Genomic DNA, 27,868 nt, shown 5'->3' with positions numbered 1-27,868 from the left:
AAAGCTTGGAAATGCCCTGCATCTTTAAGTACCAGTGGGCCACACATTGATACTAAGTCAACAGCCACTTTGAAAGTATTTCTTCCACTTATTGACTACAGGGCAGTGGCAAAAGAGAAAAGGACTTTAGATGTCACAATAAAACAGTAAGACAAATCTCCACTGGTGGTTTGCAAAATCGGTTTCATTGATCTCATCATACCTCAAATAAAAGAACCTTCCAGAAAAAAAGGTCTTTATAGCAATAAAAATGAAGGGAAGGAAAAAGTTGTAATTAACACCAGGCAATTCTAACTAATCTCCAACCAGCAGGAGCAGCCAGCCAACCCTGACACTTCCCCACAAGCAAGTAGCCTGCCCTGTCCACAGAAGAAAAAATCAAACATTCTCAGAGGATATTGGTTGGACTCAGAGATAATTAAGCATATATGAGAGTATTTATCTTAAGTAAGAGACTTGAGTATTACCCAGGTAACTATTGTTTCTTCTGGAATTCTTGCATCAGGGAGCTCTATATAGTTATGGGACACAATAAAAAGCTCTAAATGTTCAGCTCTAAATGTAGGTACAAGTCATGGGCTCAAACATGACTTCCTCTGGCAGCAAACTCTGACCATATAATCTAAAGTTGCTACCTAATCTATCAAATTACCCCATGTTATTTTCTCCACATAGCTCATGGCCATCTGAAATCTTCTTGTGGGTTTAGTTATTTACTTGTTTGTTCTTGTCTTCCCACCATAGCATGTGGGCTGGGGGACAGCAGGGCCTGTCCTGGTCACTGTTCTACCCCATGCCTTGGGCAGCCCTTGGCAGCTGGGGCTGTTCAGTTAATCATTGTTAAACGAGTGAAATGCAGGGTTATTGGGAGGTTTTTTATGTCAAACTTACTTTTTTCTAACAATCAATAAAGATTTATTCTGGAAGCTGAGCTAGGACAGTGGCTGGATATCCTGTGTAGGCAACACGGGCCTCAGGTATTTAATCAGAATAACTGTGTGTGGACCCAAAGTCACACGTACACAGGCAAACTTTCGCACTAAAACTGGCCATCTTAGGTGAGTTGGGCCAGAATCAGTCAAAGTGTAGTCGAAGTTGAGCATGTGGCAGGATTAGCTAACAACACTTGCAGTGTTACTCATTTTCCTAGGCTGGAATCTTCTCAGCTCAACCCTCATGTGTGCTGTCTCCACACAGAACCTTCTCATTTTTGGTAGATTTAACGAGTGCTCATAGACTACCCCTTAAATGCTTTAAGAACAGGAAAATTCTACAAAGCTGGGCTTGGTGGTATGCAACTGTAATCCCAGCTACTCAGGAGGCCAAGGCAGGGGGATTAGTTGAGCCCAGGAGTCCTGGGATGTAGGGTGCTATGCTGATCAGGGTGCTATGCTGATCAGGTGTCTGCATTAAGCTTGCTTCCAATATGGTAAACTCCCTGGAATGGGGGACCACCAGGTTGCCAGAGGAGGGGTGAACTGGCCCAGGCTGGAAATAGAGCAGGTCAAAACTCCTCTGCTGATATGGTTTGGCTCTGAATTCCCACCCAAATCTCATGTCAAATTGTAATCCCCAGTGTTGGAGGCGGGGCCTGGTGGGAGGTGATTGAATCATAGGGGCAGTTTCTAATGGTTTAGCATCATCCCCCTAGTGCTGCCTCATGATAGAGTTCTCATAAAATCTTGTTGTTTAAAACTGTGTAGCACCTTCCCCTGTCTATCTTCCTCCTGTTCCTGCCATGTAAGATATGCTTGCTTCCCCTTCACCTTGCACCATGATTGTTAGTTTCTTGAGGCCCTCCCAGAAGGAGAAAACTGTACAGCCTGCAGAACCATGAGCCAATTAACCTCTTTTCTTTATAAATTACCCAGTCTCAGGTATGTCTTTATAGCAGTGCAGGAATGGACTAATACACTGGCTGATCAGCAATGGGACTGTGCCTGTGAATAGCTACTGCACTACATCCTGGACAACATAGCAAGATCTGTCTCTTTAATAAAATATTTAAAATTTTTATTACTAAAAAAAGAAAAGAAAATGCTATAGACTGCTTCAGGGAAAGATGGACAGCTCAGTCAGCAGGACCTAAAATGGGCAAGCTTAAGTACTGACACACATATAATTCATGTTAATGCACGCCAGTTTTCCAAACCTGGAGGTGTTTTCCTCTATGGCTGGGACTGAGTAGACAAGTTGAGGAAGCTCCATAACTTCCTCATATTCAGAGTGCAGGGAGGTCAAGTGAGGCTCCATTTGTAGGTACCTAGTCAGGCATGAGCAGGGCAAGAAAACGCTCTCCACCACCACCAGGAATGTCAGGCAACTATCAGGTGATGGTCAGGTGGCTGTTACACTGTTTCTCTAAAATAATAATTGGTTGCAGCCAGTGCCAGGGAAAGGCAATCTCCTAATAGATAGAAAAAACCCGAAACTGGTGATCAGCAGCTTCCCAATAAGATCTCCGGAGTTGGGCCAGAGAGCTCAAGCATGCTGATTAAGAGGCAAAATGGTAGAGTTTAACTGGCATTTGACCTTCTAGGGACATTTGGCTGGTAGGGGAAGAACACCTCAAGTGAGCATGTGTACAACTCCAGCACTGCACATGCTCCTCTCCCAAGTGCTAGCAAGCCACTGCACACGCGGATAGCCCACCTCAAGGAAAGAATCACAGGAAAAGGAATGCAAGACCCCGGAAACATGCCAACATATAAAACCTCAAGTCAAAAGTCAAACTGCACACTTGATCTCTCCAGTCACCAGCTTGGCTGTCTTCCAAATGTACTTCCTTTCATTCCTGCTCTAATTTTTTAAATAAACTTTCACTCCTGCTCTAAAACTTGCCTTGTTCTCTCCTTCTGCCTTACACCCCTCAGTTAAATTCTTTCTTCTGAGGAGGCAAGAATAGAGGTTGCTGCAGACCTGTACAGATTTGCTGCTGATAACATACTTTAATTCTTTGAGGCTCCTGGTATATTAAAATAAATAATAACAAAATGGCTCTACAGAATTACAAGCTGGCCATTTTAGAAACTTCCTAATTAACATTCACACACACAAACACAATGCAATATAATTGTGCCATCATCAGACAATTATGAAATCTATTTAAAACACACGAATTATAGAGCACAATGGGTAGTATAGACTAGCACATACACTTCAGGCTGATAAGGAATGTCTTCTCCCTCTAGAGCTATCAGTGATTCTCGGGAGTTCTAGGACCCATTCCATTTTGACCTACATTGGTAGGGTCAAATGTCTACATCTGAGGCACGTGGTAAGCTTAGGAAGTCTAGGCCAAATGCCCTGTGCAGGCATCTACCCCAGCCCCTGGGCCGACCTGCCTCCTAATGTACAGAAGTCATAGTTGCACTCCAGTTACTCTCTTCTTCCAAACAATGTCAAAGTGTTTCTTCTACAGGCTTGGTGAACAGTTTGCATAGGTTTGCATGTAGGTATTATCTCTTAACTTACTTAAACATGAGGATATGGTTTTCTATGCCTTCTATAACCCCCCTAATTCAGCAGTCAACCAGTAACTGTTTTGACCGGTGGACTAACTTTTAAGCTGCACACCAGAGCTACTCAGCGCCTGAGGGTAAGCATGGCAGCCCACATGGAATTAGACAGTTTATAGGCTGTTGTCAGTTTGAAAAGAGAAATTTTCACTGAGGTAGAAAGCCTGCTTTATTTTCTCGCAATATCTGATTCCACCTACTCTAATCTAGTCGGCAGCACAGACAGAGGCATCTGCTCAGGCTTTACAAGGTTAGCCAAGGTAGAGATTATATGGGCATTGCAGCGATTACTTTTCTGGACTCCAGACCATTCTCACCAAGGCTACTTAACAAGGATGAGTCTCTTCATAGATCTCAGTGAATAAGACCTCTACAGTATCAAAAAAGAATAACAAATCATTTGGAAAAATGTCATGTCTTAGGCTTTCCATAAAGAGAAATTATTTCAATTGTATAAAGCTAAAAATACAAAGATAAGCAAATGTAATTGAAGAGGCCAGGAAAAGGCTATAACTGTGAAATAACCCTTCTCCCCGCCCTTCCCTCTCCCAGGTCACTTTCAGGACTGTAGTGGATTTGCTCTTCTCCCACACACTTTCTCCCCTCTTGGAAACCTTTGCCTTCCCTGAGAATGGCTGCCAGTGGTCACCATCTGGCCTCTGGTTGAGAATGTAAGCACAAATCTCAGCCTTTTTCCACACCGTTGGAGTATACCTAAGTAACATGAGAGCCACATGAAAGCCAATGCCACTAAAAATCCAACCCAAGGAAACAAAATAGAGCACTGGAGGTGAAAGATGAGTCTGGCCCTCCCTTTGGGGTGCCCCAACCAGCTTGGAAGTATGCAAGGTGGATCCAAAAATCCTGTCCACTAGAGGGGGTTACAGGAGCTACGTGGTATTGAAAACACCTAGATAATTCTGCCATTCCTCTGCACAAAATCCTCTGAATGGCTCTCCCTGTCCACAGGACAAATCCAAACTCCTTTTGGACAAGCGGGGCCCACCACAACTGGCTTCCCTTCTCTCTTTCCTGATCCATCTTTTGAGGCTCTCACCCAAACCACCTAACTTTCTATCCATCTCCTGACAATTCAACCTTCTTCTCTCCATACCATGCATTTTAACAGACCATTTGTCTTCTTTTTTCTTAATATGATTTCTCCGTTTAGAATGTCTTTCCCTTTTTTCTTTTCTACCTATCAAAATTGTATTTATAAGTTATTTCCATTGCAAAAACCACATTCTAGAATTTTCCCTAGATCACATCAGGGTTAGAAGTAATCCCTCCCTACTTGGTGATCCCAGAGAACCCTAAGAGCCCTCCCTACCATGCATGTTGTCTTCCCTATTGAACCCCTGGCTTCCTCAAGCAGGAACAGGATCTTATTCCATTTCTATCATCCCAGGACCTAGCGTGGATTTGTGCACACAGTGAGTGTTTAATAAAGTCTGGACTGATTGGATTTCTTAGGAAAACAACAGCTAACAGCTAATTTGAAGCTGGAGACAGCTGATATAAACTATAGAAGAGTTCAGGAGTAAAAATACTTGGGTCTATTAATAAATCCCAGCTTCACGTCTTATAAGCTGTGTGGACTTGGACAACTCTCAACTGTCAACATCTTTAAACCTGAGTTTCCTTATCTGAAAAAAACGGCATCTTTTCATACACATGCCTAACAGTATCTACCTCATCTAGCTGTTGAAACTAGATGAAAGCATTTAGCACTGTGTTCAGCACTTAGAAAGAATTCAATGCATGTTACTTCTCTCCTCCTGCACCTTCTCCTTCTCCCTTTTCCCCTCCTCCTTCCCCTCCTCCTCATTATTACTATCACTACTATTACTAGTAGTATCCTAATCCCATGAGGGAAAGGCCAGCTGTGGAATGTAGAGTCTTCTGCTACCTCCCCCACAGCTGGGCTCCCATATTTGAGCTACATCTTAGCAAGAATTTTTCTTCTTGCAAAGAGTTCTGAAGCTGTGGCCTTGTTATCTCACTAAAGTAGAAAGAAGCCTGGGAAAACGTTTTTTTCACAGCTTTGAGCAGTGTACAAAAAGAGAATTTGTTTTTGAGTTAACTCCTCTTTTGTTTAGGGAAAACTACCTCACTGTTCTTTGAGACATCCAAATGAAAAGGAAACGTGCACCCATTGTTTTGGCAGCAAAGTGAGGTCACCTATAACCAGAAGACCCGTGTTTAGCCCTGGAAGTCAGAGGTTATGTTTGGTACATAAGTTCTTGTGTTATGAGCTGAGCTTTCCCTGTAGACTTTGTTGCAGTTTTTTGGTGGAAAGGAAAAACATAAGTCTTCCTAACCCTTGTAGAAGTAAGTTTGGACACCCAGGCTGAATTATAGCCTGTCCTAGATAGCATAAGGATAGGATGGGGTGGATTCATTTGCGTTTTTTTTTTTTTTTTTTTTTTGGAAACAGAGTCTTGCTCTGTCGCCCAGGCTGGAGTGCAGTGGCGTGATCTCAGCTCACTGAAAGCTCCGCCTCCCGGGTTCACGCCATTCTCCTGCCTCAGCCTCCTGAGTAGCTGGGACTACAGGCACCCGCCACCATGCCTGGCTAGTTTTTTGTATTTTTATTAGAGACAGGGTTTCACCGTGTTAGCCAGGATGGTCTCGATCTTCCAACCTCATGATCTGCCCACTTCGGCCTCCCAAAGTGCTGGGATTACAGGCATGAGCCGCCGCATCCGGCAGCTGCTTTTTTTTTTTTTTTTTTTTTTTTAAAGACAGAAATTAGCATCAGTGAAAGGAAATGAGAATGACGTGGAAATGAAATGGAAGGATCAGCTTCCATGGACCCTGTCATTCTCTGGGAAAGGCAATGCTACTTCTCTGCCTAGGTGACAAGACAAAGTGTGGTTTAGAGTTGGTATGTGTGTCTTTGTTCCTATCTTTGTGCAAAACCAGTTCTCCTCTGGCTCCCCCAGCTGCTCCTGTAGCGAGAAGACCCAGCTCCCTTGTCACTGATGATCTCAGAAGTCCCACCATTGGCAAAGGAAACAAAGTCAGAGTATCTGTCTCGCAAAGGACAGATAGGTTTGTAGGCACATAAGACACACCTCTTTAGAAGCTATAGAAATAGCGAGAAAGAAATTTTAGGGAAAACAGTAAGATCAAGGACTTGAATTATTAGAGGCTTCAGCTCTTGTAATTTGGACATTAAAATAATCGTGATCTTGTATTACCACCCCCACTCCAGGTTTATGAAGTCTGTGGCATACTTTCTATAATAGAAATTGAAATCTATTATTTTAAATTTATCATTTCTTTAAAAATTTAAAGCTGGAAAGAATTTGGGGTGGGATATAGTATAACACTGATTTTTTTTTAAAGCATGGATTCTGGAAACCAGTAGATTCCTATCTTGGCTTTTCTTTTTACCAGTTGCATAATCACAAGCAATTTATTTATACTCTTTAAGCCTCTGGTGTTTCATCTATAAAACACAAGTGTGTGGCAGTTTATATTTTCCAAAAGACAGCTGCACCAATATATATTTCGTGCCACATGCTAGTCTCATGAACTGATGTTGATATTCCTTCATCAAGAGATGGGGTCTGTATTCTTCTCCCTTGAATCTGGGCTGAACTTTGAAACTGGCTCAATAAAAGGATGTGGCAGAAGTGATGACTTCCAGCCAGGGCTTCTGCATGGTACTTTCTCTCTCTCTCTCTCTCTCTCACACACACACACACACACTCACACACATTTGCCATTGAAACCCAGTCACTATGGTGTGAGGAAGCCCAGGCCACATGGAGAGGCCACATATGGGTGTTCCAACTGATATCCCCACCTAGACCCGTAGCTGATAGCCAGCGTCAAGCACCAGACGTGAGTGAATGAGCCTTCAGAACTTTGCAGTCTTCAAGTTCTCCAGCTGAGCCAGACCTCATGGGGCAGAGATAAATTATACTTCATATGTTTCATCTGAATTCCTGACTCACAGAAGCCGTAAGAGCTAATAAATTAATAAATAAATTTATATTTAGTAAATAAATTAATTTAATAAATTAAACCATATCTAATGCATGGTGGTATTATGAGGATTGAACAAATAGTATATGTAAGTGCTCAGTAATGTTAGATATTATTATTATTATAAAGGCAGCTACTAAAGGTAAAACTTGGAGGTGAATGGGGGCTGTCAATATATACCCTTTTCTGGCTCTCTTAACAGATAACTGGGGGAAAGAGAAGTTGAAATGGAAGAGAAACCAAGTTAGAAGATAGTTGCCTGTGGGGTTTGTGCTTGAATCAACAGTCATGTGTAGACTTTGTTTTCACTCCTTTAGAAAAGGCCATCTTAAAGCTCCTGTAACCAGAACCTCAGGATAGAAGAGAGAATATATTTGTTTGGGGCCACTATCATGTCTGGGGGCCTCACAACTCTTAGCCCACCATCCAGTGGCATGCACCAGTCTTTAACAGAAGCTCACTTCTGTATGAAATTTTAATGATCTCTCCAGTCAGTTACTCTCCAAGTAACCTATCGTGCTGATCTAATATTAGTTTCCTGGAATATTTCAGTAAGATAACAGCATGCCATAAAGCCCTTCTGTAAATCCATATGGCTTTAATGGGAACTTGGCCAAATGCCAGGGAACTTGGCCATATGCCAAGCTTGTCTTGTGTCACTTGGTAATTGCCACTCTGTCATCCTCAGAGTTTGGTCTAGTTTCCAGAGCCATCCGTAATTTTGATGTGGATACATGTGGACCATTGAATATTTTGGGGAGGTTCACAGTGATTAAGAGGATTTCAATCAGAAAAGGAAAGATAATGGTCCATTTTTACTTCTAACCTTTTATTTCCACATGCAAAAAAAAAGGTTATCAAATGTTAGAAAGTCACCTATGGAACAAGGACAATGAAAATCAATTGGGAAGTATAGTTTTTTTCCTCTGCTCATGAATATGTACTGTGTAGAATCTGGGATTCATTCAGATTATAAGCCATTATTTTATAAGCAGTGATGTGAAAGGAGAGGAAAGGCTTTGGTGGTGGTGTCTCTGGCACGGTAGCTAAGGAAATGACTTTTAGGTTAGATGTCATTTTAACATCCCTTAAATCATCCTTTAACCTTGCTGACGTTCACATCCTAGTAAAATTAGATACCGCTTATTAAGTGCTTTTTCTTGTTCTAGGCACTGTACTAATTTATCATAAGAGTTGAGATGTCATCCAAAGCCTGCCTTGCCCATTACACAGCATTGCCTCTCTGCTGCTGGCTGAGATCCCTTCTCCACTCTGTGTGTCTAGAGGCTGCCACCATTCAATGCTTAGCTCCAGTGTCACCTCCTCTCAGATGGCTTTCTGTCCACCATGCCTCTCTGTGTCTGCCCTACCACATATACAGGACATACTCCCCCACTCCTCTCTAAACTTCTATAACAATGCTGCCTAATAGAAATAATGTGAGCCAAAGATGCAATTTTGAATTTCTAGTAGCCACATAAAAAAAGTAAAATGAAACAGGTGAAATTAATTTTAATATATCCTTATTACTTAACCCAACATATCCAAAATATTATCACATTAACATGTAATCAGTATTTTAAAATTGAGATGCTTTGCATTTTTTTCAGTAAATCTTTGAAATCCAATGTGTATTTTACAATTAATGGTGCATCTCAATTCAGACCTCATTTCAAATGCTCAATAACCAATTAACTGGCAATTATTCTATTGGATGGAGCAGTTCTATAGCATTCAGCACGTGTTATTTCCATCTTATTTTATGTACGTTTCTCAAGATCAAGAAATGGGGGAACTCTTCTATGTATTTCCCAACATTGCTAGAGTACTATGCCTAATAAATGTCTGAGTCAGTGTGAAAGTCAAGAAAACAAGTTATTGTGCCGTGCTGAATTTCTAGAAGGGAAGTATCTCTACCACATCAAGGCACAGGTAGTTCTCACAAAATGAAAAGCATTTTTGCACAGCAGAGCCTGGGAAGCTGCAAGTTGCTCTGTGGGCTGAAAAACATCCTTGAGGTCAAAGTTATGAAACTGACAAGGACAAAAAAGAAAGACTGCACTGGGGGGCTGTGAAAACAAGGAGACAGAGACAAAGCACCCAGCCACTTTCTTGGTTAGCATTTAAAAAATGAAAATGAGATGAACTGACAATGATGAGAGGGTACTCAGCTGCCTGAAAAGAACAGAGAAATAATTGACACTTCAGTGTAAAAGGATTCTTTAAAGCTCTCCAGTGTGGCAGACAGTTGAATCACATCTTGAGCAAATATTTCCAGCATATAAAGGTGACATATTTGAAAAAAAAATACTATTCTTTTTGGTCAACTATTCCTTTTGGTCACTCAGATTATATCTGGTTGACTCAAAATAAAACAGGTAAAATCCATTTTTTAAAAGAAAAGTTATTAATGAATGTTCTAAAAAGTTGCCCATTATTTTCAGTTTTTTCTTTTTTGCAGTGAGCAGCTGTTAAACTATGAGAATCCAGCTTCAGAGTATATTTATTGTATTGTTTGCAAATTTGTATTAAACATTGCCCTGGAGACTACGAAAATTAGTAACATATCCTAAAATACTTTTTGTGGGACTTCACTGTTCACTTTTATATGCATTATCTCATCTTGATTAAAATCTCCAGAACATTTTATGTCACTCCCATAGATCTTCTGTCAAGGATTCTTGAGTTGATAAAATCAAAATTGCAGACTGTTGATTTGAAACTCATGTTAATTTATACAGTTTCAAAATGATGAAAACTCAGTCTTCTTTAAAACCATAGCTCCCCTTTTCTATACATACATCTTTTAGTACACACCGGTCGATTCAATGTGGAAAATCCTCAGATGCTGGCTTTGCATGCTGAGATAATAGGGTTTTGAAAGGGCATTTGACTAACGCACTTTGATTTCCAGCAAAAACATGTAGTACGAAGATTGTCACCAGCCAAGGACCACTAGTAAAATATGATAAGGTTCAGTTTGTTTGTTTGTTTTTTAAAGTCAAGGAGCATTCTAACCCTAAAATGTCATCTTCAGAATGACTGTCATTCAAGAGGAGGCCTGAAACCAGTAAGAAAGCCTTTAGGCACTGTTGTCTGGGCACTGAGGCTCCATCTGCAATCTGCACATGAGCTGGCTGAGGACACCTTGTCCTGGGGAGTCTTTTTGTGTTCTCACCATGAGGCCAAGTAGCTCACACTGCCCAAAAGTTCACCAACTGTAATTTGATGATTGGTAACTGAAAAAATAGAGTATGATGGTACTTCTTTTCTCTTTTTCAAATCTTGTGCTAATTTATATTTAAATCCTTCTAAGTATTCAGAGAGATAAAGCAAAGCTTTCTTCCCTCACATGGCCATTAAGAGCAGAGTGTGGATTGCCTCACTATATGCTTTTTACACCCAATAAAGCTTAGAGAGAAACTGAGTTCCCAGGAGCCTGAGAGTTGATAGTTTTAAAACCCCTCTCATCAGCATTTGAAAGGTGCCATTGAATTTTCAATCAATATTAACCCAAGATGTTATGGTTCTGAGAATAGAGTCATTTTCTGAGGGCATTTATGTATATAACTAACAGGAAGGAAACTATGTTATCTTAAAAAATTGAATAACGTTGAAAATTCCACACTGATGGATCTTTAGTAACAAACAGGTTTGGGAGGGGATAGGCTGAAAGACTGTGGGAAAATAAGAGAAGGCTTTAGGGTCATGGTCATGGTACTTGTTCATTTTTATAACAAGTAATTTAGACTGTCACCATGACTATCTTGAAATAAAATTTAAATGAACTTAAAAAATTGAATATACTTTCCTAATGGTAATATAAAGGAGAAATAAAAGGGAAGCAATTTGAGGAATACATAAAAATATGTCTACCATATACAAGTGCTTGGCCAGGAGGACACTACAAAATACACAATGAAGGAGTAAGATGCTTGCGGGACTCACAGAATCTGGGAAATGAAGAGGGTAACACTCAAGCTCTGAACCTCAGGTGTTGCCTTGACAACACCACATGCACCGTTGCCATCTTTAAAGATGTGACATCTCTAAATAGCAAAGACCCTTGGGGGAGTTCCAAACCAAATGCAGTCTTCCCTCAAAAAGTCCCAAATATTTTGTCTTTGTATGTAAAACAGAGTCAGATTCTAGACTCAGATAATTATAAACAGTGTTTTTTTAACCTGGGGACATTTGAAAATGACAGGAGATGACAGATAATTTTTCATTGTATGTGACTGTCCTGTACATTGCAGGAAAACTAGTATCTCTGCCCTCTTCCAAATGTCAGCATTGACTCCCAAACATTGCAACATCCAAAAATATTGCTATAAATTCCTCTGTGGGCACGACCTAGGAAGAAAGAAGGCCCACTAACCACGGCTGGAGGCAAGTTTCTAAAAAGACAAGCAGTAAGAAATTCCCAGAGTGGTCTTGTATTGCATTTTAAGCAGTTACTATGCTGAAATCTCCTATTTTTGGCCCTAAACCTTCAGCAAAGCTGGAGAATCAGTCTTGGAGATAAGTAGCCATAAGCAATGCCCCATATCATACCATGAAGTTTGGTGAAGACTTCGCCACTCCTACCACAGAGCACAGACCAATCAGTGTGCCTAGTTGCCACTACTGCTAGACTTTCTGCCGTCATTGACTCAGGAAACCAAACGCAGCTCCACAGGCATCACCCTCAACTGCCTCAGGACTGCTGGGTCTCTGCTTCTCCACATCCCTGGCGTCCACAACCAAGTGGGGTGAATGCATCTGATTGGCTCAGCTTCTGTCACGTGCCCTTGTCTTAACTGCAGGGGAGGCTGGGAAAACGTTCAAGCTTCTTCAGCTTCCATAGGCAGGTTCTGCTTCCCTCAAACTTAGGAAAGGGCTTCAGATGTGGAGCAGCCTAAAAGAATGACACATGCCCACTCTAATTAGCTGGCCAAATTAGTTCTACAGAAGAGAAGTACCATGGGATTTTGGAGCAGAAAGTGATGATTCTGAGGAGGCTTTAGAGGAGGGGAGATTTGATCAAGTCTTGAAGGATGAGAAAGTTGGTAGGGTTGTAGGTAGGGATAGGAGAAGGATTTCGAGAGACACATATGGAATGACAATATTAAGAATGCTGAACTGGGGAAAACAAATGCAAGGTTAGGAATCCAAGTTCACCAGAGCTGAAAGGTCAAGGGGAGTCGGTGAAAGACAAGACTGGAAAGGGCAGGAACAGCACTGGGGAGTTACGGAGGGTTTGACGACAGTGCTAGGAGGTAGCTCTGAGCTGCTTGACAGGGGTATTTACATATCTTTCGTATTCACTTGCACTGCTTTATCAAAAAATAATGTCCTTGGCAATTTGAATCCCAGTCTTTAAGATAACACATCTGTGTTTATGAATTACCAGGAGTCTTTTTGTTTTTTGTTTGTTGCTTTTGTTGCTGCTTGTTTTTATATTCTTTCTGGTAATGGGACTAACTCCTTTTTACTTTGAATTTGTATTACACTGTATCCACAGAGAAGTTTCACAAGTGTCTTTTACATTATTTTAACAATCACCCCCCCACCACCTACAACTTTAAATTAAATATCATGATCCATTATTTCCAGCACTTGTTGCCCACCTAACATGTGCCAGACTCCTTATTTAATGCTTTCACCAGGATATTTAATTTGATCTTAAAATTATCCTTTAAATACAAAGACATAGGATCTGAGAGAGTAAGTAACTTGCCCAATGGCACTCAGTTAGGAAGTGGTGGGATAGGGGCTCTAACTCAGTTCTGCCTAATCTAATTCCTGATTGTTTCTCCCAATCAGAATGCAGTCTGAAATGATGCTCTTTTTTAGCGCTGTGCTAGCAGGAAGGTCTGTGATGTTTGCAGTAAAGCCATTATGAAGTCAAGAATGGAGGTTCCATTTTTAAAGAACTCAGAGGGGGTAGATCTTGATTGACATCTCATCTGGGGTCACCTGGTCTTCAACTGAGAGATCTTTTGGTTCGCCACGGATGCCCCTTGCAGTTATGGAAGGTAAGTATAGTCTTTAAGCCATTTTTGCTTGGTTGTCCCAACAACCCTGCCTTGAAGTGGTATAAACTACCTTCCTTGGAACAACCTTGGTGGTACCAGGTACTCAGGTGCTGCCTATTTGGTGCACCCTTGTGCAGTAAAGTTACACCTGAAGGAATCTACTGCACTCTTGCCTCATCTTCTGAACCAAGGGCTCCAAGTCCTCGAGAGTAGTAAGACAAACCAACATCCGTGGACTAGAGGTTATGATGGAGAAACAAGGGTAAGTGGAGTCCAATAATAACAAGCTATTTCTGTGCCCTCTTCATCCTCACCCCACCAAAGCTTGAGCAGAAACTTTATGATGTGGTCCTTTCAGTTTAACCTGTAACATTTGGTTTCCCTTTTTTTTTTTTCTAGTTCACTCTTTGAGAGAGAGATAAATAAACATTAAAATGTAAAAAAAAAAAAAAAAATCAGCAATGGAAGGAAAAAGGAACAAAAAGCAATCCATTGGCGTCAAGCTTGACTGGACCACTCCACTGCTCTGCTGCCGTTAGTGAACCTGACCCTGCAGCAGGAGTCACAGTCTCACCACTCACCTCAAGTCCTCACTCCCTGGACCCTCAATCTACACATCACTTTGTCTTTTATTTCTCTGAGAAATACAGGCCATCAGTTTGCAGATCCCTCCTTTCCCCTTACCCTGCAAATCTCCATCTATTTGGAAAAGTGTGCCTCCTGCATTCCAAAGCTAACCCCTCCTCCTCTGCCCCTAATATCAGCCCTACCTGCCTTCTTCTGTAACTTGCTCCATTAATTACCTCCCCTCTCCCCCAGGTCTCCCTGCCTATGAACATATTCAAGGACATCATATCTTAAAAACAAACAAATGTCGGGCACAATGGCTCACACCTGTAATCCCAGCACTTTGAGAGGTCAAGGCAGGAGAATCACTTGAATCCAGGGGTTCAAGACCAGCCTGGGAAACATAGGGAGACCCTATCTCTACAAAAAATATTTTTTTAAAAAATTAGCCAGGTGTGGTGGTGTGCACCTGTAGTCCCAACTACTCAGAAGGCTGGGGTGGGAGAAATATTTCAGCCCAGGACGTCACTGTGCACAATCGCTTTACTTCTTTTTCCCTTGGTATGGACTTGTTGAAGAGTAAGCCTTCATGTACTGTTTCCTCACCTTACATTCACTCTCAACTGGAGACAATATAGAGTCTTCGCAGATGCAGCTTTCTCCAGACCAACAATGTGGTTAGACATCTGGTTTTTCATTGTTGTTGTTTGATTTCTCGACTAGCTTCCCTGACCAGAGATCGTTTTGAGTTTCCTTCTCTGGAATTTGACCACTGAGCAGAGACACATAGGACAGAAGATGTGAATGCTGAGTCATCAATCAGCATCACTGGGAAGAAAAAGCCTCTCAGTTTCTTCTGCTGGGACTCCCAGAGCTGGAGTATTTTCTGCTCTTCCTAAGGCCTGGTAATTCAGCTCTTTGTGAGACTGTGAGCTTTACCATACCCTTCCAGTAGCAACCTTCTTCTTTTTTAAGTTCATTGCGGGGAATAGGGAATGATGGCTGATGGACATAGGGTTTCTTTTTGGGGTGACAAAAATGTTCTAAAATTAAGTGGTGGTGATGGTTGCACAATTTTGAATATACTAAAAACTGTGAATTCTAAAGTTTAAATGGGTGAATTCTGTGCTATATAAATTGTATCTCAATGAAATTACTAATATTCTAAAGCCTCCCAAGTGCCTTAGATGTTCAGTGAGTGTTGAAAGCCAGTTTTTTATCACATCCTTAAGTCCTGCTACCTATCTCTCAGTCTCTAAGTTCAGTTTCCTCTTTGGTTTGACTTGGACCAATCTGCAACAACTCTTGATGTTTCTTGTAAATTCTATGACTAACTCTCAGAGCTTCTCCTGTCTATCTGATAGGCATTTAGCTTCTCCTTTCAGGCCTCAAACAGCATGTTTAGAACAGAACTGATCTTCTTCTCCCCAACCTGCTTTACCTTTTCTATTTCTCACTCAGTTACTGGCACAAACTTCTCCATATATGTTTAAGAAGACCTCTACTTTGACTTTCCCTGCTCCCTCTAACTTACATCCAATTAATCAAAATGTTGTATCAGTTTTATTTCTGAAACAATCTCTCCCATCTTCCTTATCTCTTCATTCCACTGCCAGGTCTGAGTCCACCCTTTACTATTTTCTGTTGGATTAAGGCAAATCTCCTGTAAAGAGCTGCCCTGTCTCCTGCAGTCTCATCCTCCAGTACCCCTCCATGCCTACACTGAAGTCCTCTTCCTAAAACAGGAATAGGGTTAACTCACTCTCCTCCCCCAAACCTGTTAGTGGCTCTGCACTGAGTACTGGATCAAGTCTAATGTAATGAGAAGGCCCCATTCAATCTGGGCCAAACTTTCCTTCTTAGCCTAGTGTCCTCCTATGCCCGCTGCACAGACCTTAGCTCCAATCACACTAACCCGTGCCATTACCTGGACACACTGTGCTAGTCTACACTCACGTGCCCCCAGCTCACACCTCCCCTTTTCCTGGAATGCCATGTCCATATGGCCTGGAGAATGACCTAAAGTTAGTGCCAGCAGAGAGCTTATCAGTAGTGGGGCAGATCACAGGGGAGAGCAGGTTTTGGAGCTAGGGTGAGATGTCAATGAGAAGAAGGGTGATTTATTAAGAAGTAAGCTCATTTCAAGCCATACACCTGAAACCTGACACCCAAAGAGGAGGCAGAGACCCAATCAACTACTGATACAGTTTGTGAGGCTGGAGACTTGAGAGAACAATAGGTTGAGGCAAGTGTAACCAATGGATTAATTCCTTACCAATCTAGGATTCCTGGAGCATGGAGTGCTCCAGGCCTGGTGGCACCAAGGCTTTAAAAAGAAAAACCATTACGCAGTGAGATTTGGTCTCTACACAAAATTTAAAAATTAGTGTGGTGTGGTCGCACACAACTGTAGTAACAGCTACTCAGGAGGCTGAGGTGGGAGGATCACTTGAGCCCAGGAGTTTTGAGGCTTCTAGGAGTTTGAGGCTTCTAGGAGTTTGAGGCTTGCTATGTTGCTCAGGCTGACCTCCAGCTCCCGGGCTCAAGAGATTCTCCCGCCTCAGCCTCCTGTGTTGTTGGGACTACAGGCACGCACCACCATGCCCTGCTGGTTAGCTGTTTTTAAAAATTATTTTTAAAGCATCATTAAATTTCTCATACTGAAAAAAATGGCTTGGATACTTTAAGAAGAATAAGACAGATTTGAGCATTCAGCAATAATAGCTGAACTTCCTAAGAGACTATAGCAAGCTGGTTACTAGGGAAATTGTTTTTTTCCTTACTGAAAAAAAATCCTGTGTTAATATATCATTTTAGATGTGTAATGTTTAGGGGTCCTTATTGTTCAAGGAATATAAAGTAAGAGGGGCAGTCTCTCATTGTATAATATAAAACAAAAAAGAAAAAGTATTGATCTCAGAGAGAAAGTAAATTGTAGCTAAATTAGAGGAAGAAAATCATGCCTCTTATTTATCCTTGACTCCCCACTGACCAGCACAGTGCTCAAGAAATTTATTAAATGAAAAAAGAATCAGAAAAAAAATTAAAGGAAGAAAAAGAGGAAGGAAGAAAGTTAGGAAGGGAGGGAACATATCTTAAAAGAAACTGTAAACCAGTCTGTTCTGGTTTTTTTTTTCCCTCCTAGTTGCCAATTGAAGTTTCTTCTTAAAAATAACCCTATGTCAACTGAACTAAGTTAAAACGTGCTAACCTGGGATAGATAAAAAGAAACATTATGTCTGTATAGGTTCTTTGTGATGAAACAAATCCGCCTCAACCCAGAACACTAGCAAGGCTTGGGGTAAGGCAAATAAGACTTAAAAATTTTGATGATTTATAGAAGACAGAAGTTCACAGTTCAGCAGTTCCTTCTTGCTTGGGATGATCTTCACAACACCAGCCCCCAAATGGAAGGGTAACTAACTGCTCCAGTTCAGTTGGCTACCTTGTGAGGCTGGCATCCATTCCTAGCAAAAATGGGCAGAAATGGGGAAATGCCTCCCCTTAAGACCATAGCTTTTCACCTTGACCTTCCTCCATTTTATCTACTCCAGAAGGTCTCCACCAAGCTCCCAGCAGCACAGCATGCTCAAAACCTGACATATCCATGGTAACTTTTCACAGCAATGTGATGAAATTTGAGAAACAAACCAGAAATGTAATGTGATCACCCACATCATATCAGCCTCACAGGCAATCAAGAGCTTGGCTTCAATTACAAAATGAACTCCAGAAATCTTCCAACAGTTAGTCAATCCCAGCCTTTCACATGAAAATGTATTTAATTTACATAATACTGTGAAGAAGGTATTGTTATGATCCTCACTTTGCAGCCTATGGAAGTAGGGATTAGTCCTTGATGAAGAGTCAGAAGATGTATATACTTTCAAAAGTGATTTAATATGGAAACTGGAAAAAAATTATAAAACATGTAATGGAATCCTAAATAGGATACTGATAAGGTTTGGCTCTGTGTCCCCACCAAAGCCTCACCTTGAATTGTAATAATCCCCACGTGTCAAAGGCAGGACCAAGTGGAGATAATTGAATCATAGGGGTGGTTTTCCCCATACTGTTATGATAGTGAGTTCTCATGAGATCTGATGGTTTTATAAGGGGCTTTCCCCCTTTTGCTCAGCACTTCTCCTTGCTGCTGCTGTGTGAAGAAAGATGTGTTTTCTTCCCCTTCCTCCATGATTGTAAGTTTCCTGAGGCCTCCTCAGCAATGCTGAACTGTGAGTCAATTAAATCTCTTTCCTTTATAAATTAACCAGTCTTGGGTATGTCTTTATTAGCAGCCTAAGAACAGACTAATACAGATACCCAAAGTCATTGGTATTAGGACAAAGGAGCAGAAATTCATAAAGGAAAGACAGAGACACAGAGAGATGGCTGACTTTTTTCTTAATGCCAGGTTTTAGAAATGAAAGTATTTAAGGCTTTGATAATATATATTATCAAATTATATTTCAAAGTGTGGTAATAATCTACAGTCCTTCCCAAAAGTCCTGAAAATGTTTATTTCATTTCATTAGATATGATACATTTAAAAGTCCTTAAACCTTGATACAAAAGAATATATACAAATAATTTTGCACTTTCTTCAACATTTTCTTGTATGTGTGATAAATACACTTCCTATTCTGTGTATTATCATTATGGTTTTTATACTTATCATGTTTTAATATTTTAAATTATTTTATAACAAACATATTAACCTTTAAAAAGAAGACAAATGTAGACTGTTTTTAATTACATTCTGCATTAGAAACCATAAATATTTTAGCATTCAAATTCATGCAGTCGAGAAGAGTCTTGAAAAATTCTGTAGGTGTTCAAATGAAAATATAAAGAGATTGGAGAAAAACTGATCTCAAGCAAGAGAGAGAATAAAAATCACTCGTAAGAAGTATAGGTGTTCTCATGGCTAAATTTGGCAGTGGTGGTAAAAATAGGAGGTGTAGATGAGAAGATTTCAAATAGAAGAAATAATCAAGAATATATCCTTAAAACGCTGAGTTGAAACATAAAACTGAAATAGCATTATATAGGTGATTCTATTATGCAACCAGAGTTGAGAACCACAGATCTCAATGATTTATGCAGTCCTTTCCATCGAGAACCCTCTCTGACTTTAAATTCAATATATCAGTACATTGATATTTTATCACATCCACTTTCTTTCTGTCCGTAGTCACTTTGGATGGACAGTTTACACAATAATTTGTAGAAATAAAAATAATAAAATAATGTGGAGAAGAGTTTCCACAATAATTTTTGGAATTCAATGATTTTGACATTACACATAGTCTTAATGGTTTGATAGAAACAAATGTGTGACTTGATAAAAGATCAGCTGATCTCATGAATTCTTAAACACAGCTCTTTAAGGAATTTTTCCTTTTATAAGGAATCATCATCTTAGAAAAACATTTAAGCTTTCAATATCATTGGACTTGCTATTATTTTTAGTTTATGAATTTTTTTTAAAAATTAGAAATGAATTAAAATGAATGGCAGAAATACCTTCAAATACTTTCACACTGACTAATCTGAATGGGGTTAGGGACAGATGACAGCAACTCAAAATGACACAGAGAAAGAAACTTCAGACTTCCTGGGGATTTTCTGGTAAACTCTGACTAAAAACTAACTCCTCTGATTGTGCAGCAATGTTCCCTGCTAACATAGCCTTCCTTTTGGACTACCAGCTTTTTTTTTTTTTTTTGAAACAGAATCTCACCTTGTCACCCAGGCTGGAGTGCAATGGCATGATCTCAGCTCACTGCAACCTCTGTTTCCCAGGCTCAAATGATTCTCCTGCCTCAGCCTCCTGAGTAGCTGGGATTACAGGCGCCCATGGACTACCAGCTTTTTAAGTGGACTTTTTAGCCAAAGGTCAAGGGAAACTACCCTCTTCCTACTGGGGTTCAAATTGATTAAAATGGTTTGCTTTGACTTTTGTTGAAGTCTCTTTATTTTCTTTTTAAGATTATGTTAAATTATAATCCACATTGGCTTTCTTTTTACAGGTAAACTTTTTCTCTTCTACATTTCTAGATGGCCTTCCCCCACTTCACTTCTTTCTCTGCCATTTTCCTCCCCTCTCCCGCCTCCCCAAGTTAGAAGAGGCTGACAAAAAGAGGCTCATCAAAGTTAAATGTTGCCAACATAAATTTGTCCCTCTTCTCTTCCTTGATGTGACTGGTCTCTCAACCTATTGATGGCATCCAGTTCCAACTTTCCTCTTCTCATTTGGGACATTGGGAGGAGAGTAGTCTCTATTTTTAATAACAAAGTAGTAAGTATGTAATGCCTCTCTTGACTGTGCAAAAGACCAAAACTGGAGAACATTTTATGCTTTGATTTTCTTTCTCTTTGTTATAACTTAGATAAATTATCTCTTGGGAATGGAATGTTCCAGGCCTTTCTGTTTCATCCTCTCTTAGTAACAGTGTATCGTTCTGGGTTTACAGGTGAAGAAAATATCATCAAATGACAAATGGCCATAAAGATCTCTCACCCAGATTATCTAATGGTTTTACTTATGCACAGAGACTGTAGGCTCTGACTTTTTAGAGTTTTATAATCCTTTTAATAACACTTTTTTCATTTATAGAGAACTACAATCAGGCAGGCAGAGTATTTTCTGATTGGGATGAGTTCATAAGACGTGTACATTATGGGAATTATATGATTGCTCCACCTGCGTCACATCTGGACCACCTCTGGAATGAGCTGTAGGGATGCAGGGAAACCCTGCTAAGTGTCAAGCTGCACCCTGTCCTGCTGGTGCCCATGCCTAGACCCTCATTCCATTGTTCACAGAATTCTATGCCTTGGGATTTTGTCTCTACTTGTCCAGAACTCCTAATTCCTTCACTCTTCCACATTCTAGGTCCTCCTCTATCAATTTAAGTACCAGATCCCTGTCAGCTGCCTTCCCCAGACTTTAAGTCAGAAGCTCAGTTTGATGGCAGGGTGTGTGTTTCCAGGTATGGAAGGGTCATGGGGGAAGCCACCACTCTCTCTGAATATATTCCCCCCAAAAGGCGATTATTCCAACAATTTCTCAAAGTATATGTTAACATAATGATTTTTAAGACTTAGTAGAAAAGCCCTTAAAGAGGTGAAATATGAGAATGAAACATGGCGATGAGATCATGAATTGAATAGAGAAGGGAGTTGAAAAGTTCAGCCAACCCATCCCTTCTGCACATCCAAAAGTAGGGTTCAGTCTGGGGGACTTTGTGTGCTTGGCTTCACACAAGAAAGAAGTCAAAAGTGATCTGACAGGAAAAAAAGCAAGAGGAAGTTGAATGAAATAAAGGAACAAAGGGAAGACTGCTCCATAAGCAAAGTAGGGCTACCCCATAGGCAGAATAGCATTGTGGGCTGCTCACTGGTTATATTTGTGATTATTTCTTGATTATATGCTGAATAAGGGATTGATTATGCATGAGTTTTTTGTAAAAGGGGCAGGGAACTCCCGGAACTGGGGTTTTCTCCCCAGTTTAGACCATTCAGGATAACTTCTGAGTGTTGCCATGGCAACTGTACACTGTCATGGCACTGATGGGAGCGTTTTTTAGCATGCTAGTGAATTATAATTCGTGGATAATGAATAGTGAAGGTCACTTTCACTCCACCTTGGTTCTAGATGGTTTATTTATTTATTTATTTATTTATTTCTGAGACAGAGTCTTGCTCTGTTGCCCAGGCTAGAGTGCAGTGGTGAGATCTTGACTCACTGCAACCTCTACCTCCCAGGTTCAAGCAATTCTCCCACCTCAACCTCCCAAATAGCTGGGACTACAGGTGTGCACCACCATGCCCAGCTAATTTTTGTATTTTTAATAGAGATGAGGTTTCACCATGTTGGTCAGGCTGGTCTTGAACTCCTGACCTCGTGATCTGCCTGCCTCAGCCTCCCTAAGTGCTGGGATTACAGGCATGAGCCACTGCCCCCGGCCTGGTTTCTTTATTGTTATCCTCTTAGCAGCAGGGGCTTGTGACCTGTTGTTTACTGTCTCCTGTCTTATCAGTGGGGTCATGTGGCCTGTTGTCTTGGAGACTACGACTGCCAATTCCTATCTCAGTTCTGTGGGCTGCCAGGCTCAGTCCAGGGTGGATAGACCAGGGACAAGTGTCTGCTCTGAGCATCTCACCTGCCTGAACTCATGGCATCTTCCTACCCTTCCCTGCTTTACGTCATCCTCTCTGAACTTGCCTCTTCCATCCTGTTGACTTGTGGTATGTGCCATTCCACTACAAATCCAACCAAAGTCACACTCTTGTTCCCCTCAACCTCTTGCCCCACAACTCATAAGACACAGTCATTCCTTTTAACTGGGCTATAGTCTGGTTGGAAACCCCCATGAGCAGAACTTAAAACAAGGAGGGCAGGAGAGATGGCAAAGGAAGACTGTTTGGCCCTGACTTCTTATTCACAAAGAACTCATAGATTTTTAGCCTGATCTTTTATTGTGGCATTACATACAACCACAAAGATAATGACAGGATTAAAAGACAAACATATTCATCATAGAAATTTACATTTTTGTCTTTCATATGTCTACTATGATTTCATATCTTTCATGATTTGTAGCTGATGACTAGCATACTTACTTTTATTATAATTTGTATCAAAAGCCTATTGTTAATTGTAAACAATATATAATCATTGTAGGTCTATTTTGCTATTTCATCATTTTTAATATGCTAGAGCCTCAGAAAAAAAAAAGAGGCGGCCCAAATTTCTCTTGTTTTCTGAGTGGCTCTATAATAATATGACAATATATGATGAGCACTATTGCTACTCAGAATTTGAAGTTAGCATGGACTGGCATAACAGAAGATAAATTTCAGGAGAGATGAACTTTAGTCTTTCCCTCTTCTACTGTTATTATGCCTTACCAGAGATTTTCACTTTTTTGGCCTCTTACACAAAAAGAATGTAGTATTTTCTTACCACTGACATCTTACCTAAGCCTCAAGGGAACTGGCACCTCTGCTTCATTTGCTATTTACTCTCGGCTCACTAATGCATCATGCCCATGCTCTGTTAGCTGGAAGAGTCTGAGGAGTTGCAGGAAGGAGTCTCTCGGGGTAACTTTTCTCTATCCTCTCTCCTACTCACCCTTCCACCCCCACCACAACCAGAATCAAGTCTTTCTAAAAGAACTCAAAGAATTCCCCACAATGAACTTGGCTTTCAGACCCTCTCTTCTGTTTTTCTTTCCATACCTAACCAGTCCTGTTCAGAAAAGTGATCTGATTATTCTAATCAGAGACCTTTTAGAAACGAAAATTCTAAAGACACTTTGGGCATTTGATCTGCATATGTACATTGTATGAAAGCAATTTATAAGTACCTTTTTAAAACTTTGCTTAACTGTGAGAGATTCAAAGGGAAAAAGTTACAAAGAGTAATACAGCAGATGTCTTATTTGGCTATTTTGAATTACACATTTTAAATATTTTGTCCTGGGACCTGGCATGGTACCTCACGCTTATAATCCCAGCACTTTGGGAGGCTGAGTTGGGAGGATTGCTTGAATGCAGGAGTGTAAGACTGCAGTGAGCTATGACTGCACCACTGTACTCCAGCCTGGGTAATAAAGCGAGACCCTGTCTCTATAAATCAATCAATCAATCAATAAATATGTTGTCTCATTGGCTCTTAATCTTTTATTTATTTAAGAAATAACACACTACATATATAGATCAGTGTTCTTTAAACCCTATCTCCAGGATTATTCCCTCCCCACTTTCCACACCCTTCTCTACTTGTGTGTTTGAAGTGTTGTCTGTTTTCTTCCAGTCTATTCTGCAAGAGAATTACATTAATCTCCATGTAGTTTTACATATATCTAAATATAGATATGTGTACCGATACTTATGTACACATATATACTATGTCTGCATTTTAATGCTATGCATAAGATAAAAATACATGTAATATTTTCTTTTTTTTTCTTTCCTTTTTTCTTTTCTTTTCTTTTTTTTTTTGAGATGGATTCTTGCTCTGTAGCCAGGCTGGAGTGCAGTGGCGCGATCTCCGCTCACTGCAACATCTGCCTCCCAGGTTCAGGCAATTCTCCTGCCTCAGCCCCTCAAGTAGCTGGGATTACAGGTGCCTGCCACCATGCCTGGCTAATTTTTGTATTTTTAGTAGAGACAGGGTTTTGCCATGTTGGCCAGGCTGGTCTCAAACTCCTGACCTCAAGTGATCCAACTGCCTCGGCCTCAAAGTGCTGGGATTACAGGCGTGAGCCACCGCGCCCGGTCATATTTTCTTTTATATATGGTTAATATACATAAACAGCATCATCTTGAATGTATCAATCTCTATCTTGCCTTTCTTTTTCAGGATTGCTTTTGGTGTCTATTCATATTAATATTTATAAAGTTAAAGACCTTTTAAACTACCACTGAATATTAAATTGCATGGATATAATACATTTCATCCCTTCATTCCCTCATTGATGGTCATTAAGGTTTTTCCACTTATTTACTGTTAACAGTGCTTCCATGAATATCCTTGATGTTTCTCCTTTTTGTAATATCTGTGTTTTTCTAGAGAGTGTACTGAGACATAGAATTAATGGATTACAGGATATGTATATTTTTAAGTTTACTAGATGCTACCATGTCATATTCCAAAGCGTCATACCAGTTTCTGCTCCAGTTTCTATTGTCCTTTTAAAATTAATCTGTAGGACTTCTATATACATGACGTGAATATTAATCCTTTGCTAATTATTGTGCTAAAAATACTTTTCCCAGTCGTTTGCTTTTCTTTCAACTTTTTTCATAGTGTATTTAACTATGTGGACATTTTAATTTTAACATAGTCCAACTTATCATATATTTTTCCTTTTGATTGATGGTTTTTGTTTTATTTAAGAAATACGTAACTGTTACATTTCTTATTCAAAAATTGCCTTGACTATTCATGTACTTTGACTCTTCTTTATGAATTCTGGAATTAGCTTGTCAAAATTTCTGAAAAATTATTTTGTAATTTTTATTGGAGTGTATTGAATTTATTGATTAAATTGAGAAGATATTTTAAATAATATGTCCTTTCAGTTTTATTTATTCAAGTTGTCTTAATATGTCCTCTAAAAAAGTTTATAATTTTCCCATAAAAATCCAGCTTTTGAAAAATTAATTTCTTGGCATTTTATACTTTGTGCTGCTCTTTGGAATGATTTGGTGTAAAGAAATTGGTATAAAAATACTATCGATTTTTTTTAAATTTATTTTTTATGTTTTAAGTTTTGAGACAGGGTCTCGCTCTCTCATCCAGGCTGGAGTACAGTGGCAAAATTATGGCTCACAGCAGCCTCAACCTCCTGGGCTTAAAGGATCCTCTCACTTCAGCCTCCCAAGTAGCTGGGACCTCCGGTACTCACCAACATGACTGGCTAATTAAAAACTTTTTTTTGGTTTGTTTTTGTTTTTTAGAGATGGGGTCTTACTGTGTTGCCCAGGTTGGTCTTGAAGTCCTGGGCTCAAGTGATTCTCCCACTTTGGCTTCCCAAAGTGCTAGGATTATAGGCATGAGTCACCACATCTGGCCTCACTGAGAAAATTTTGCTGAGTTATCTTATTCATTAAAATAGTTTTTCCACTTCTTGCCCTGACTCTTGATAAGATTATCATATCATTTGCACATAATGACAACTTTGTCTCTTTCAGAAATGAACAATGTGGTTAACTTTTAAATTTCCAAACCACAATAAATTGAATAATGCTTAGTCTAACTGATACATTCTCTAATATTTTTACTGCTTATTTTCTACATTGACTAGGACTCCTAGGACAGTATTGAAAAGTTATGGTCTCCTCACTCTAATGGAAATACTTTAAAAGTTTTATCATTAAATCTATTTGCTGAAGGATTTTTAAAAAATATTCTTCTCTTATTAGGTTAAGGGATTTTCTTATTTTCCTAATCTGCTAAAAAAAATTCTTTTCATGAGTAAGTGTATGATATGGTTTGGCTATGTCCACCCAAATCCTATCTTAAATTGCAGCTCCCATAATCCCCACATGTCATGGGAGGGACCTGGTGGGAGGTAATTAAATCATGGGGACAGGTTTTTCCCCAGCTGTTCTTGTGATAGTGAATAAGTCTCACAAGATCTGATGGTTTTATACAGGGAACATGCTCTTTTGCCTGCAGCCACATAAGACATGCCTTTGCTCCACCTTTACCTTCTGCCATGATTATGAGGCCTCCCCAGCCACATGAAACGGTGAGTCCATTAAACCTGTTTCCTTTATAAATTACCTAGACTCTGGTATGTATTTATTAGCAGTATGAGAACAGACTAATACGGTAAATTGGTACCAGTACAGTTGGGTACTGCTGTAAAGATACCTGAAAATGTGGAAGTGACTTTGGAACTGGGTTACAGGCAGAGGTTGGAACAATTTGGAGGGCTCAGAAGAAGATAGGAAAATGTGGGAAAGTTTATAACTTCTTAGGTACTTGGAGGACTCAGAAGACAGGAAGATGTGGGAAAGCTTGGAACTCCTAGAGGCTTGTTGAATGGCTTTGACCAAAGTACTGATAGTGATACAAACAATAAAGTCCAGGCTAAGGTGGTCTCAGCTGGAGATAAGGAACTTGTTGGGAATTGGAATAAAGGTCACTCTTGCTATAGAAAGAGACTGGCGGCATTTTGCCCCTGCCCTAGAGATCTGTGGAACTTTGAACTTGAGAGAGATGATTTAGGGTATCTGGCAGAAGAAATTTCTAAGCAGCAAAGCATTCAAAAGGAAGCAGAGCATAAAAGTTTGAAAAATTTGCAGGCTGATGATGCAATAGAAAAGAAAAACCCATTTTCTGGGGAGAAATTCAAGCCTGCGGCAGAAATTTGCATAAGTAGCGAGGAGCCAAATGCTAATCGCCAAGACAATGGGGAAAACATCCCCAGCACATGTCAAAGATCTTTGCGGCAGCCCCTCTCATCACAGGCCCAGAGGTTTAGGAGGGAAAAATGGTTCCTTGGGCCAAGTCCAGGGCCCCCCTGCTGTGTGCAGCCTTGGGACTTGGTGCCCTGAATCCCAGCCACTCCAGCTCTGGCTAAAAAGGTCCAAGATACAGCTCGGGCCATGGATTCAGAGGATGTAAGCCCCAGGTCTTGGTAGCTTCCACATGGTGTTGAGCCTGCAAGTATACAGAATTCAAGAACTGAGGTTTGGGAATCTCTGCCTTGATTTCAGAAAAATGTATGGAAATGCCTGCATGTCCAGGCAGAGGTGTGCTGCAGGAGTGGAGCTCTCATGGAGAACCTCTGCTAGGGCAGTGTGGAAGGGAAATGTGGAGTGAGAGCCCCCACACAGAGTCCCCACTGGAGCACTGCCTAGTGGAGCTGTGAGAAGACAGCCACCATCCTCCAGATCCCAAAATGGTAGATCCACCAACAGCTTGCACCATATGCCTGGAAAAGCTGCAAACACTCAACACCAGCCCCTGAGAGCAGCTGGGAAGGGGTCTGTGGCAAAGCCACAGGGACAGAGATGCCCAAGGCCATTGGAGCTCACTTCTTGCATCAGTGTGACCTGGATGATGTGAGACATGGAGTCAAAGGAGATGAGATCATTTTGGAACTTTAAGGTTTAATGACTGCCCTATTGGGTTTTGGACTTGCATGGGGCCTGTGGCCCCTTTGTTTTGGCCAGTTTATCCCATTTGGAGCAGGTGTATTTGCCCAACACCTAAACCCCCATTGTATCTAGGAAGTAATTAACTTG

At 40.4% G+C, this 27,868-nt stretch overlaps 1 long non-coding RNA gene across 1 annotated transcript; it reads left to right on the top strand.

Moving 5' to 3' along the window:
* The first annotated feature begins 18,213 nt into the window (after window positions 1–18,213).
* On the top strand, window positions 18,214–20,056 carry LOC104005252 (uncharacterized). The gene is made up of 2 exons (XR_010149779.1): window positions 18,214–18,333; window positions 19,834–20,056. It is a non-coding gene; the product is annotated as an uncharacterized LOC104005252 (long non-coding RNA).
* The last annotated feature ends 7,812 nt before the right edge of the window (window positions 20,057–27,868 follow it).

The sequence above is a fragment of the Pan troglodytes genome, chromosome 13, assembly GCF_028858775.2.
Source record: "Pan troglodytes isolate AG18354 chromosome 13, NHGRI_mPanTro3-v2.0_pri, whole genome shotgun sequence".
NCBI lineage: Eukaryota > Metazoa > Chordata > Mammalia > Primates > Hominidae > Pan > Pan troglodytes.
Note: the sequence above shows the minus strand (reverse complement) of the source record. Positions and strands in the feature narration are given on the sequence as shown.